At 34.8% G+C, this 13,512-nt stretch overlaps 1 protein-coding gene across 11 annotated transcripts in view; it reads left to right on the top strand.

Annotated features, from left to right (window-relative positions):
• The window catches only part of LOC141384915 (uncharacterized), a 547,599-nt gene that overhangs the window by 152,539 nt on the left and 381,548 nt on the right, over window positions 1-13,512 (top strand). For 4 of the 11 annotated variants that reach the window (XR_015476332.1, XR_015476336.1, XR_015476335.1 and 1 more), the window contains one exon: window positions 10,211-10,333. The exons of 6 other annotated variants lie outside the window; for them this stretch is intronic. The gene's annotated coding sequence lies outside the window, so the exon portion shown is untranslated. Of the gene's footprint in view, window positions 1-438; window positions 1,145-10,210; window positions 10,334-13,512 lie in introns of those variants that run through there. One more of the 11 variants, XR_015476342.1, reaches the window with a different exon arrangement.

Genomic DNA, 13,512 nt, shown 5'->3' with positions numbered 1-13,512 from the left:
TCATTATGGTCTTATTAAATTGATTTTCATTGAACACAGTCAATTAATCAAACGGGTCAATTGGACTGAGCTGAGTTTCCCACAGATGGCTCGTGGTTGGAGCAAGTGTAATAGCGTGGGTGGATTCCAGGCCTGGGGAACTGCAATCATATGGATAATGTCAAGGGGAAAATGTTCTTGCCTTCAGTTAGCAGTAAACCCGCACTATGGAATCTGGAGGTGCCTGTTTAATTTGTTCGAGAGTAAAAACGAGAGCAGAATTAATTCGATTTAAAGCTCAGATCAGGAACGCTGACCAGATACGGCGCTAGTTTGGCTGCTTTAATCTCAACTCTTTCATTCTCAGGTGCCGCAGATGTGTCTAGATTTAGCTTGTGCCACTTTCATTTTTTACATGAATTCAGTATCCTGACATTTGAAAGTATTTTTTCTGTGTAGGCGGCGGTGAGAAGTGCGCAGAGATGATGCAGGGAAGCAATCAAGATCTCATGCCTGCGAAGTAACACAAATGAACAAATCAGTTTACCTCGCTTTGATGGATGAGTCATTTGTCAAGGGGGATGTTCAAGAAGCCGCACAAACACTTTTTATTCCAACATCAGAAAACAAACATTTCTTCCTAATGTTGAGCAAATGCTACTTTCCCAGTCCATGACCTCTTGATAATAGCGAAAATACCAGCCAAGCATTGCGAGATGCGTGCTCAGAAACCAACCGAGGCTTCATCAGTGGAGCGATTTAAAGCGCTTGGGGATGCAGTTATACTGGGAGATGCTGGGGTGATGCACAGATGCTGTTTGTGGGTGGAGACACAATAAGAGACAATAAAGGGATGGAGTCACACACTTTAACTGTGCACTGTAAAAACATAATAATTGTTGAAGGGAAAAAAAATCAGACATGATGCAATAGACAGAGTTGTAAGTTTTACATTTTGTTTGTTTGAACAGTATGGTTACATGCACATCTAAAAGCTTTATTTTTTGGAATGTATACAGTAAACTACCTGAAAAAGTCTTGTTGTTGATCTCAGTTGTAAGAGCAATGCATAATAACTTGTCTTCTAGCTGATCAATTGGTAAAGTGACAGAAGGTAGATTTTTATAAGGAATCATCAGTTGAACTGCATCTCAATCATCATAAATACTGCAGAAGACCTTTTGGAATTCACATGGACACAAGATTCTTACAGAAATCAGGCAAGTTTGGTGAATAACAAAGCATGGTTTGGGCTTACATTCAGTATTGGGGCTTGCAAGAGATCTGCAGAGTGGATGGCAACATCGACAGCCTGAGATATCAAGACATTTGGGCTGCACAGTGCATTACAAACCACAGGAGAGGGCAAATTCTTTAGCAGGATAGCGCTCCTTCTCAAACTTCAGCCTCCACATCAAAGTTCCTGAAAGCAAAGAAGGTCATGGTTCTCCAGGATTGGCCAGCCCAGTCACCAGATATTAACATTATTGAGCATGTCTGGGGTGAGATGGAGGAGGCATTGAAGATGAATCCAAAGAATCTTATGAATCTAGAGGCCTTTGCCTTTCATATAAGCAACTTCTGATACCAAATGATCAACTATAAGTCAAGTTATTATTTGTTTTTCCTAAAACTTGGACAAGACTTTTGTCAGGTAGTGTATGTTTGCATGTACTGTATATTGTATGTACACAAAGCCTCTTATGCTTATTATTTTTTGTTTGTTTGTTTCTTTATTTATTTTTTAACATTCAGACGCAATGATTCACACATTTTATCCAACAAACATCAACACAGCAATTAACAATAAAATATACAAAAAACAATACATAAGAAAGTAATAGTATATTAGATAAACACAAAACGTAAATAATAATAAAACAATAAATACAAATAAAAAATAAACAAAATATTGACTTTGTCAATGTAGTCAAAAATATTTTCTTTAAAATAATTTTAAGGTTGACAGGTTTTACAGTATTTGTCTTCTTTCTTTTTCAGGGAGAATCTGATTTTTCTAAATTTGTATATGTTTCATTCTTCATTAGATTTAGCATTTAATTTCCAGTTTAATAATATTAACCTTCATCCTAGTCTATCTGACTGTCTGTATAATATTAGTATTCTTTAAGATGTAGAACATTAAAAACTTTTATGTTTCTAACGTTTATTTAGAAACATAAATTGAAAACACTTTATATGAATGTCTTATTATTGCATGTCACGGGTACATACAGTACTGTAGTGATAATTGTAAATTATGCAAATGTGATTTACATTTTAGCTTTGAGCCAAATCTATTTTAAAATCAAACATGTTATGTATTATTACTCAGTACATGTTTAGTTATGCTTTAACAAAGACAGTGTAAAATAAAGTCTAGATGAATTTGTATCATAATGTATACACAATGGGGGAATTAAGTATTGAACACCTCACCATTTTTCTCAGTATACATATTTGTAAAGGTGCTGTTGATTCAAAAAGTTCACTTAATATTGGTAACAACCAAATAAATCCTTATTTTAATTAGTTTACAAATTAAGTTATATGTAATAAAATGAAATGACTTATTATTGAACAAATGAAGAAAATGAGGTGTAGAAAGGCATTGAAAGCCCAGATAACAGCTGAAATCTCTCAGTAGTTCTTCAGCAACCCTCTGCCCTTTGTCATTGTAAATTAATCTTAGCTGCTTCAGTCCAACATTAACATTAGCAGGATGGTGTAGATGAGACCACGGTGGAAATATCAAGACAATGATCCAAAACACAGCAAAGGAAACTCTCAAATGCTTTCAAAGAAAGAAAATGGAACGGCCGTTAGTAGAATGGCCCATCCAATTGCCTGACTTGAATCCAATAGCAAAATACGAACTAAAGATCAGATTTGATAGACAAGACCCACAAAACCATCAAGATTCTGTTGAAGTCACACAAAATCACCAAAAAACCTTTTATATAAAGTATCAACCCTTTCACACGTATGATCACACCCAGTGCTTAATTTGTGATCTGTCGCAAAGAAATTGAAGAGGGTTGGGGATTTCCGGAGGAAAGCGAAAGGAGGGCCGCAACCCTGCACAGTTTAGTCCCAACACTAATTAAACACACCTGATAAAACTAATTGAGTCCTTCAGGCTTGTTTGAAACCTACAGGTAAGTGTGTTGGAGCAGGGTTGGAACTAAACTGTGCAGGGCTGTGACAGTTTGACATTACTGATCTATAGAGACGGCAATAATAATTATTTTTTAATTTAACTGCACAATGTGCTCCACGTAAGTTACACACTGTTTATGTTATAAGAATATTTTCTCTATTGCTCTCCAAACATAAACAGTTGCTTACCTTCATGTATTTCAGAAGACAATTATGAATAAACTTTACATAAATCCAGCAGCTCTGATCTCTCTTGTTGTTGTTGATAAAAGGGATACAGCAATTGGAAGGGTTACAATGAACAGAAGTTAGCGAGAAATATTGATATTATTTATGAAATTACACAGTAATTGTAATTTATTATCATCTTACCTTACCTAAACCTAACCCACATGGTAAGGTAAAATTATTATTTGTTGTACTGTGTCACTAAAATGATGCTATATTGACTTGAGAATCTTCTGCTGTATCCCATCTAGACGCATTGCACAGTACAAAATATAATATTTTTACAATACAGTTAAAGTTGGCTTTAGGGCTTAAGTAGAGGTAGATGCTAAAAAATACAATTAATGTGTAATTTAATAAATCTATATGTATTAATGTATTAATAAATGTATGTATAATGGAAAGAAAGAAAGAAAGAAAGAAAGAAAGAAAGAAAGAAAGAAAGAAAGAAAGAAAGAAAGAAAGAAAGAAAGAAAGAAAGAAAGAAAGAAAGAAAGAAAGAAAGAAAGAAAGAAAGAGAAATATTTTCTTCCACCAAATTATAGAGCAAGTTAACAATTAGTTTGAAACTTTAGCTATTAACATTTCCTGTAATAGTTGCCAGATGATTTTCCAAATTGCCACAATACGTGATTACATACATCATTTTTGTAGGATGTAGGATGTAGGATTCTTCAAAGTTTCTGAACAATAATACACAATGTAATAAGTCATCAGTGCATACATATCTATAGATTCAATGATGATTGGATGTTCATTTTTGGGGTTTATACACCAAATCTCTGTTTAGAAAGATGAACTGCTTCAGTCAGACTGAGTGTACGGTTATTTTTTTTTCCCTCCCCGTTTTTTTAGTTCAAGCTTGTGTGTGCAGGCTGATATGTTGACAGTAAGGTTAGCAGGAGAGTGTATTGCACCTCAGGCTTGCCCTGTCTCTTAGTGAGCTGCCGATAGCTTGGAAGTGACAGCTATCCTCTTGTCGATGTTTACAGGGATTATAGTTGGTGTGTGTTCAGGGAGAATTTGTGTGTACTCAGGCTCTGTGGTTTGTCCAGCGTTTGAGCATTGCATTATTGTGTGTGTGTGTGTGTGTGTGTGTGTGTGTGTGTGTGTGTGTGTGTGTGTGTGTGTGTGTGTGTGTGTGTGTGTGTGTGTGTGTGTGTGTGTGTGAGAGAGAGAGCATGTTTGGTTTTTGGACCATTAGATATGTTAGGTTATGAGGTTGTGTGTATTTGAACAGGATTAAGCTTGTTGGACTATTAGACTTTCCTGCCAGTGTTTCCATTTATGTGTGGCTAAATGTGAATTTGTAAGAGCCACAAATAAAACCGTATTCATTCATTCATTTATTCATTCATTTTCCTTCAGCTTAGGGTCTTATTTATCAGAGATCGCCACAGAGGAATGAACCACCAACTATTCTGGCATATCTTACACAGCAGATGCCCTTCCAGTTGCAACCCAGTACTAAGAATAGTGCTCATCTGTATTCATATTTCTGTATATTCAGAGTAATTTTGTTATTTGAATTGTGTATATGTTACATGATGTGTACTGGTTCACATGACTTAAGTAAATCACATTACCAAACAGAACATTTGGCTTCTGATTTTATTGTAAACTGACCAAAAAAATCACAAATCCTTTGTGCTTGACCCATTTAGAGACAGTAGAGTAATAATCATCACAACACAGAATGGATGATGGTTTGTGTATGTTTGTGTGTTATTGTTATGATCACCTTCAACCAGCTGCTGATCATTGGTAAAGACACATCTTCACCTGGACTACAATTGTTACACACACAGCTGGAGGATCGTTTTGGACTGATTACATGGACTTTAATTATAGTACACACACACACACACACACACACACACACACACACATCTTTACTGAGTCTTGTTTAACTGTTCTTGTTTAACATTACAACCTGTTTCCTTTGTAGCCTAGCCGTGTTTTGACTCTTTGCCTTGTTCTCTCGTTTTGATTCCTTGCTGCCTGTGGTGACCATTCGCCTGTTTTTGACCATGACTCTACATCCATTTGACCATTGCTTGCCTGACAATTCTTATAATAAATCTGCATTTGGATCCTCAACTCTGTTGTGAGGGTCCCTCACATTAAAGTAATAGTTTAGCCTCTTGTGAGAGCTGAGCTTTACATGTAAATTCCTTGCGCTTGACATCTGCGTCTGTTATGAACGCCCTATTACAGTGTGGTCCAGAATATTAAGATGCTATTAAGTTGACCTAAACATCTTCATAAAAGTATCTAATGATTTGCAGTTGTTTCTGTGAAGGTTAGGCTTAGTGGTAGACAAGGTTATGATAGTTTTCGATTTTTTTTTTTTTTTTTTTTTTTTTAGTTTTTATTTAATTTTGACTTTTGTTTTTTAAATCAGTTAGTTTTAATTTATTTTTAGAGGTAGATTTACTAGTTTTAGATTTTGAAATTGCTTAGTTTTAGTTTAGTTTTTATTATTTTCAGTATTTGTTTTTGTTTCAGTTCAATTTGGTAAACTAGTTCAACTGGTTTACTTAGAAGATCCGGTTAAAAAGAACGATTTGTTTGCGATCACTAATACAGAAATAAAACTTATCATTGAGCACAAATGTGTTAAATTAATACTTTTAAGTTTCTGCTTAGGTAGTATATAGTAGTTTAATGCTGTCACCGTGCTGCTGTCATACGGGTCAAACACCTGGCAGCGCGAAGTAAATAGATTCACTTCTAAAAGGCATACAGTAGGATTGTGTACTAAATACATTACAAAGATGAAAACAAAGGACTTTTTTGCTATAATTTCAGTTAGTTTTGTTTGTACACAATAGTGTCAGTTATTTCTAGTTTTTAGTTAACTATAAAAACCTTGTTTAGAGTTAGGCCGTAGACAAATAGTCTATGCAATATCAGACAACATGTGCCTGTTTTGTATTATTTAGGATTGTCGTTCGTGATGAAAGCTTGTGTCTGTGTGTGTGTTTCTGCATGTGTGTGTTTTCACACATGTCACCGAGCTAAATTTAGGTGACAGGCCACATGCACTCAGATCAGGTGTGAGGAGGGCCGCCAGCCTGATTACAGCCCATCACAGGAAGTTGTCAAGATGGCCCCCTAGCAACACCTCGATGGCAACAACAGCCACAGACATGCACACAAACAAGAAAGGTCAAACTCTCACCTCTCTCTCTTTCACACTTCTTATTCGCTCACACGGACATACACACACCACCCTGACTCATACCTATCGAAATCTACCACAAATCAACACACCAGTCAACCGAGATGGGCAGGATGGTTGTGAGGTTGACTAGTTTAGGGTGACTGGATAGTCCCTTATTTCAGCTCTATTTTTAGCGCATACCAACTGGTTCTTATAGTTTTACATAATAGTTTTAATAACTCATCTCTATTAACTGATTTCTATTGTCTTTGCCATGATGACTGTACATAGTATTTCAGTAGATATTTTTTAAGATACTAGTATGCAGCTTAAATTGCAAGTTAGATAATAAAATATGCCTATTTGACTAGCATCTGAACTTGCTGTCTACCAGTTGCGTAATGAGAGGGGCTTGATGAATTAGGGAATGATACACAGTAGTTCAGAAGACCAGTAAGAGAGTAATTGTGGATATCCGTGCCTCCATTTTCAAAATTCTGTGTTTCAGTCCTTTAAAACAGAAAAGTAACACCAGCATTTCAGTCTTCATCGGTTGAAGTTGTAGAAGTATGGAAACCTTTATGTTTTAAAACGAAAACTACTGTAACTGATGTAAATTCACTTTCCTTTAAGCACCAAAAAGTACTGGATTGCTAATGCAACACTGATTTCTCTACATTTTATATTTCTGTACAGAGAGGAGGTCACAATTGATCTTATAGAGTACACTGTAAAAAGTATCTGTAAATTGGTAGTTTTCTTTTAGATTTTCTTCAGTATTTTGTAACTGATGTTTTTTTCATGACTTATGTAGGCTTTTGAATTGCATTTTGGAAACTTTATATTTCTTCCAACAACTTTTTACCTTGAAAAGTCTGAAAAAGTGACTTTTATGAACATTTTGAATAGTTTAAAGTGTTATATTGTCTGGACTGGTGTTGTTTATTCATTCATTTTCTTTTCGGCTTAGTCCCTTTATTAACCCGGGGTCACGACAGCGGAATGAACCGCCAAAAACCTGGTAAAAGCTGCTAGTACATTTTCTGTTATTTTACAAAATTTGTTTTCTATATATTATTTCTTAAACAATATCTTGTCTCAAACTACTAAAGTGTCAATAAAAGTCTCTATGTAGAGTTGCATTTTCAGCATCAAAATGACCAGAGCAGAGATCAAGTTCTCATAATGCAATTCACCAGTGTAAAAAAAAAAAAAAAAAAAAAAAACAGAAAACAAAATAGGGAAGTGGTAAATCAACAGATATTTCTTACAGTGTAAGTCAGAGTACATGGAGTTTAAATTTCGGAATGCAGCTACATGAGAAACTTGTCGCATGAGCTTGGTTTTCTGGTCTGGTGCATTTACATGCTTATGAATGGAAGTCAACGAGGTAAAACAATGTGACGTTCCCTTTTGGCCTACTTTTTCAGGGCTTGCCACAGCAGAATTGACCACTGTTCTGTATTTCACTTTTTAATAAAAATCATTCATTGCTTAGCAATAGTACTCTTTTGTCATGCAAAATAGCCTAATCTATGTTAGCCAGTCATATCATTTTATATTGTAACAAACAAAATTACCATCCAGCTACATTTCAACATTGATCAGGTTACAGTCTGTTAAGGATAGACCTGTGATGTCAGTGATAATAGAGAGCATTGAGGAGAAGAAACTGGACACAAAAGCAATTTATAGAGCAGTGTTCCCAACCTTGTTCCCGGAGGCACACCAACAGTACATATTGTGGATGTCTCCCTTATCTGACCCATTCAGTTCAGGTTTTGGAGTCTCTTTTATTGTTCTGATGAGTTGATATTGAGGTGTGTTTGATTAGGAAGAGTTAGAAAATGTGTATGGTTGGTGTGCCTTTAGGAACAGGGTTGGGAAACACTGTTATAGAGAGATAAAAACATGAACATTAGAAGCTTTGTTGGAAGTTTAACCACTGAACACTTAAACTTTTTAGTTAGCTTGAAAAAATATAATAATAATAATAATAATAATACAGAGTGGAGCATTCAATATAGGTCCTAACTGTCTGTCCCAGATTCCTCTCTGAGAAATCTGGTCACCCTACTTAAGTATGTATTTTTAACTTTCATACATTTGAATGCTTCTGTAAAGGGGGTTAAATTAGACCTTGTTTACACCTGGTATTTGTTAAATATGTTTCCATCAACCTAACCAAAAGTCACAAATGTTAAATACAAGTGTAAATGGGGTCTAAAACATATTTGAGCTTTCAAACACTTCCAAACATAATTGAAGAGGCATTCAGTCAAATTACTCTTGTAGCGTTAATGCACAAATTGTCAAATGCAGCCACAAATGACAGCAAACGTGATCATTGTGGGATTTGTTGTGTGAAAGAGAAACAAAACGAGGTACAGAGGTCACTGTGTTTTACCAAAACACTCACATTATGATCTAAGTTGTAGTTGTTTTCCCACTTTTTCATCAGCCACATACAGTAACATGGGTTCAAGTATTTAGTAGTACTCATGTGTTGTTCCAAGCTTTCATAAAAACAAATGTGATGTAGAGAATGACATGATAAGAGGGAAAACACTGTAAAGTCTGTACACAAGTGGACAAAAGAGAGCCATTTGAACACATTTTAATGCATCTTGGCTGACCAATTTTGAACAGATCAATGAAAACACATATACCACTATATACATATACATATATACACTAATTTGTTTGTTTTTTTCCAGTTTATGCCAGAATCAAAATAAAATCAGAAGTCTATTATGAACTGGAAAGAAATAATGTTTCATATTAAAACAAGTCCAAAAATATCATTACTTGCATCTACCAATATGGATTCTTGATTGTTTTATGGATCAAGCCAAAACTGCAGTCAAAATGTTGAATTAAACATTGAATTAAATTATGCATTTATGGAAACGTAAACTGAATAATACACACTCCCTGACAAAAGTCTTGTCGCCTATCCAAGCTTTAGGAACAACAAATTATAACTTGACTTCTAGTTGATTATTTGGTATCAGAAGTGGCTTATATGAAAGGCAAAGGCCTCTAGATTACACTTATTTTACCAAAATAAAATATGATCATGCCTTGATTTATAATTATTTAATTAGGACAGAAAGGTCTGACTTTGATTAGACAAAAGTTTTGTCACATAACAAAAATAATGTACAGTATAGAAAATAAAGTCATGGTCCAGTTGAAAAATAATTAAGGTTGTGTATGACTCCCATGAGCTTGGAGAACTGCATCCATACAACTCTTCAATGATTCAAATAACTAAAGTCATCTGGAATGGCAGAGAAAGCGTTCTTGCAGGACTCCCTGAGATTCTTTGGATCCATGCCTCCTCCTTAATCTTACATCAGTCATGCTCAATAATGTTAATGTCTGGTGACTGGGCTGGCCAGTCCTGGAGCACCTTGACCTTTGCTTTCAGAACCTTTGAAGTGTAGGCTGAAGTATTAGAAGCAGCTCTATCATGCTGAAAAATGTGCCCTCTTCTGTGGTTTGTAATGTAATAAGTAATACAAGTATCTTGATACCTCAGGCTGTTGATGTTGCCATCCACTCTGCAGATCTCTCGCACACCCCCATACTGAATGTAACCCCAAACCATGATTTTTCCTTCACCAAACTTGACTGATTTCTGTGAGACTCATGGGTTCATGCTGGTTCCAATAGGTCTTCTGCAGTATTTGTGATGATCGGGATGCAGTTCAACAGATGATTCATCAGAAAATCTGCCTTCTGCCACTTTTCCAAGAGATCGACTAGAACTGGGATCAATGACAAGAATTTTGTCAGGTAGTGTAGATTACTTTTGTGATAACTTTTATGTGGTGTCATGTATATTGAAGTAGTATAATATCTATCTATAACTATTTTGACAGTCTTAACAGCTTTCTTCCATCGCATATACCTCAAATTAATTATTTTACTTAAAATTAAGTCATTTTAGAAAACTGCATCATTTCAAAAAACATTATTAGAAAAACATTAACTTCACATCATTTTCCATATCTTGTTGGGGATTTCTGTGGCAGATCTGCACAATTCCACACCTCTCTCGTTCTTTTCCAAAAAAAAAAATGTGAAGAATTGTGAACACATACATAAGTGAAATGTTTAAAAATAAAGAATCAATGAATCAAGAACAACTTACAGCCACAAGCAAATAATGTTCATCATATCACCCATGAAAAAGTAACTTTGAATGTGAGTATATTTAAAAAAGGTAGTTTTCTCTAATTGCAAGTATTGGTTTTTGGAATCAGATTGTGTAATCTATATAATCAGGTACTATCCAGCTGGTGTGTTGGCTAAAATGGCAGAACATAATTAGTCCAGCAGTGCATACCAATCACATGTGAGATGCCAGAACATTACTATGGTTATCTTGCTGTCAATCTTCACGATTATACCAGTGATTCATGTTCAGTACAGACATGGGATGATCATTTAGGGAATTTGCTCACGTATTTAAATGCGGTTGTCACTTTGGTGTTCCAATACTGTGAACAGTGTGTATGTGGCCTAAATTTAGCTCTGTCAAAACACCCCCTTTTACAGTTACCAAATTGAGGCTTTGGTAACAAATGGCTCTCTTCTACAGCAGTGGCTTTTAACCAGGGGGTTAAAAGGATTTAAAATGTGACAAAACAAATATTAAAATAGTCTAAAACTAAATATATGTATTTAGGTATACATCTTTAAGAAGACTTCCAAATATTGCTGTGGACAGTTTGAAAGTTTAAAGGCTAGTAATTTGGATAACACATCCACTTGTAAATATGTCATACCCGTTTTCAGCCTTGTAGCCAGCCTAATTTTATCTGTAAAAGTGAGCCCTTTTTTGCATTTTTTCCCCTACATTTTGCATTTAAGAAGTTTAAATACAACATGTTGATGAAATTTTAAGAAATATTTTGTGCTATTTGGAATCATATGCGTCAAAAATAATGACTGTTTTGTCTAGTTGCTTAGAGACTTCCTGTAGAGGTAGACATATTGTCACCTTAGATGTATAAGGTTCTATCTGATATTTTTGTCAAAATTAAGTTATTTTCATTCTTATTAAAAGATGACGCATTTACATTATGGGATGTTTTTTTATAAGTTTTTTACATTTTAGAACTTTATATAAAAAAATTAAAAAAAAAATGTTACACACATACTTTTTGCCATAGAATGTGAAAACTTTGAAGCTCAATCTTAAAATCATTCAGAATGCAGATAGAACCTTGTAATTCTAAGGTGACAATATGGTACTATTCAATAATGCAATATGTTGTGATAATCAATATACACAATATTAATAAGTATTTTAACTTTTAGAGTGCTTTTTAAATATATTCAGTTTATATTAGTGGTTGTTCATCACAGCAACACATGCTTGAATATTTTATAGGTGATTTATATTTAAACAGACATTATTATTTAAATATATATTATGGCATGCAAAATACTTACTTAGCCTTTTTGTTTGTTAATACAAGGTTTAAGCTTGTAGTAAGTGTGTTTTTATTATAATTTTGTACTTTACGCAGGTCAGATTTTCTCCAGGATATAATTTATTTTATTTAAATGAATTTTGTCCAAAAAAAAAAGTTATTTAGTTCCATATTTAAACCCGTCCAGTTTCATCTGGAATGTGTCCCAGACCACTTTATGAAGTTGTTTGAGTGATCAGATTTATAACAAAAAATCCTTTTGAACATATGTTAAATGTTTTGCAGCCATAGCCCCCTTCACACATACAGACCTTTCTGGAAAATTACAGGCAATTTTTCGGAAAGGTCTGTATGTGTGATCAAACCCTTTTTGAAAATACCAATAAATTAGTTCCGGCAATTTTCCAGAAAGAGAGTTGTAACATTACTGGTAATATGCTGGAATTCTGCTTTGTGTAAACGCAGAACTAAAAATTCCAGAAAGAGCGCATTCACGATTAGAACTCGCCTCTACTTTAGCCAATCAGTACAGTCAGACTCATTCACATCTGTGCTGTTTATAAAAATAAAAGCCTTTGAATATTTTTCCATACACATTTAGCTGCTAGATGTTAGACAGATATCGTTTCTATGTTCCTTCCTAATGCCATCTGTGCAAAAAATGATCGATCAAATGCTTATGATAAACTGCAGTTTGTTTAGCTTCAAGCTCTGCTTCAGTTGCTTGCTGCGTGTGCACGTGAAGTGCAGCAGTGCTCTGGTGAATGCCAGCACACACACATATTATGTACATCACTACATGCGAAAGTGTTCCTAAATTGTTTTCATCAAAGTTAATACTCATCCATCCACCGAATTTGTAGTGTCGTCAAATGTGTAAACATTCAGCTGCGATTAGTGCCTCTGCCTTTGGATGTCTCTGGGATAAAGCAGCTGCATGAATGCTAAAGCTTTAAATAAAAGTGAAATCATCAACAAAAGTCTGACCTCTTCCATGTTTACAAATACAAGCGCAGCTGTTCAGAGCTCTTTTCTGGTTAATGATGTCAGAATTTACCGGAATTGTGGAATGGATGTATGAATGGTCTTTTTTAGAAAAATTCTGGAACGTCAGTGCCGGTAAAGTCATTCCTGGAAATTTTCCACATATTTACTGGTATCACTGTGTGAAAAGGACTAATGATGCTGCTGCCTGCTTTTTATTTGTCTTGTGCTTTTTTCAACCCATATAGTTACTCAGTATGGATAAGGATGTCGTATCAAACATTCCAATACACAGTAACTGATGTCACATTATTCCCAGTAAGCATTTTTTAGTTTTTAAAAGATGTCTAATAGATAGATGTCTAATAGATGTCTAAACATAGTAGTTTTGGCTAAAACAAGGCTAAATTTGGGCTGTCAGTGAAAATCTAATAGACGTCTAAGAATAGACCAAAACTAAACTAGTCATCAAATACGCATAAAGGAATGACTACACATTTGATTTACTGTATGTCTAATCTGTCAATTTGATGACGAGTCAAGTTTTGG

Source organism: Danio rerio, chromosome 1 (assembly GCF_052040795.2).
Source record: "Danio rerio strain M-AB ecotype USA chromosome 1, GRCz13ab, whole genome shotgun sequence".
NCBI classification, from domain to species: Eukaryota; Metazoa; Chordata; class Actinopteri; order Cypriniformes; family Danionidae; genus Danio; species Danio rerio.
Note: the sequence above shows the minus strand (reverse complement) of the source record. Positions and strands in the feature narration are given on the sequence as shown.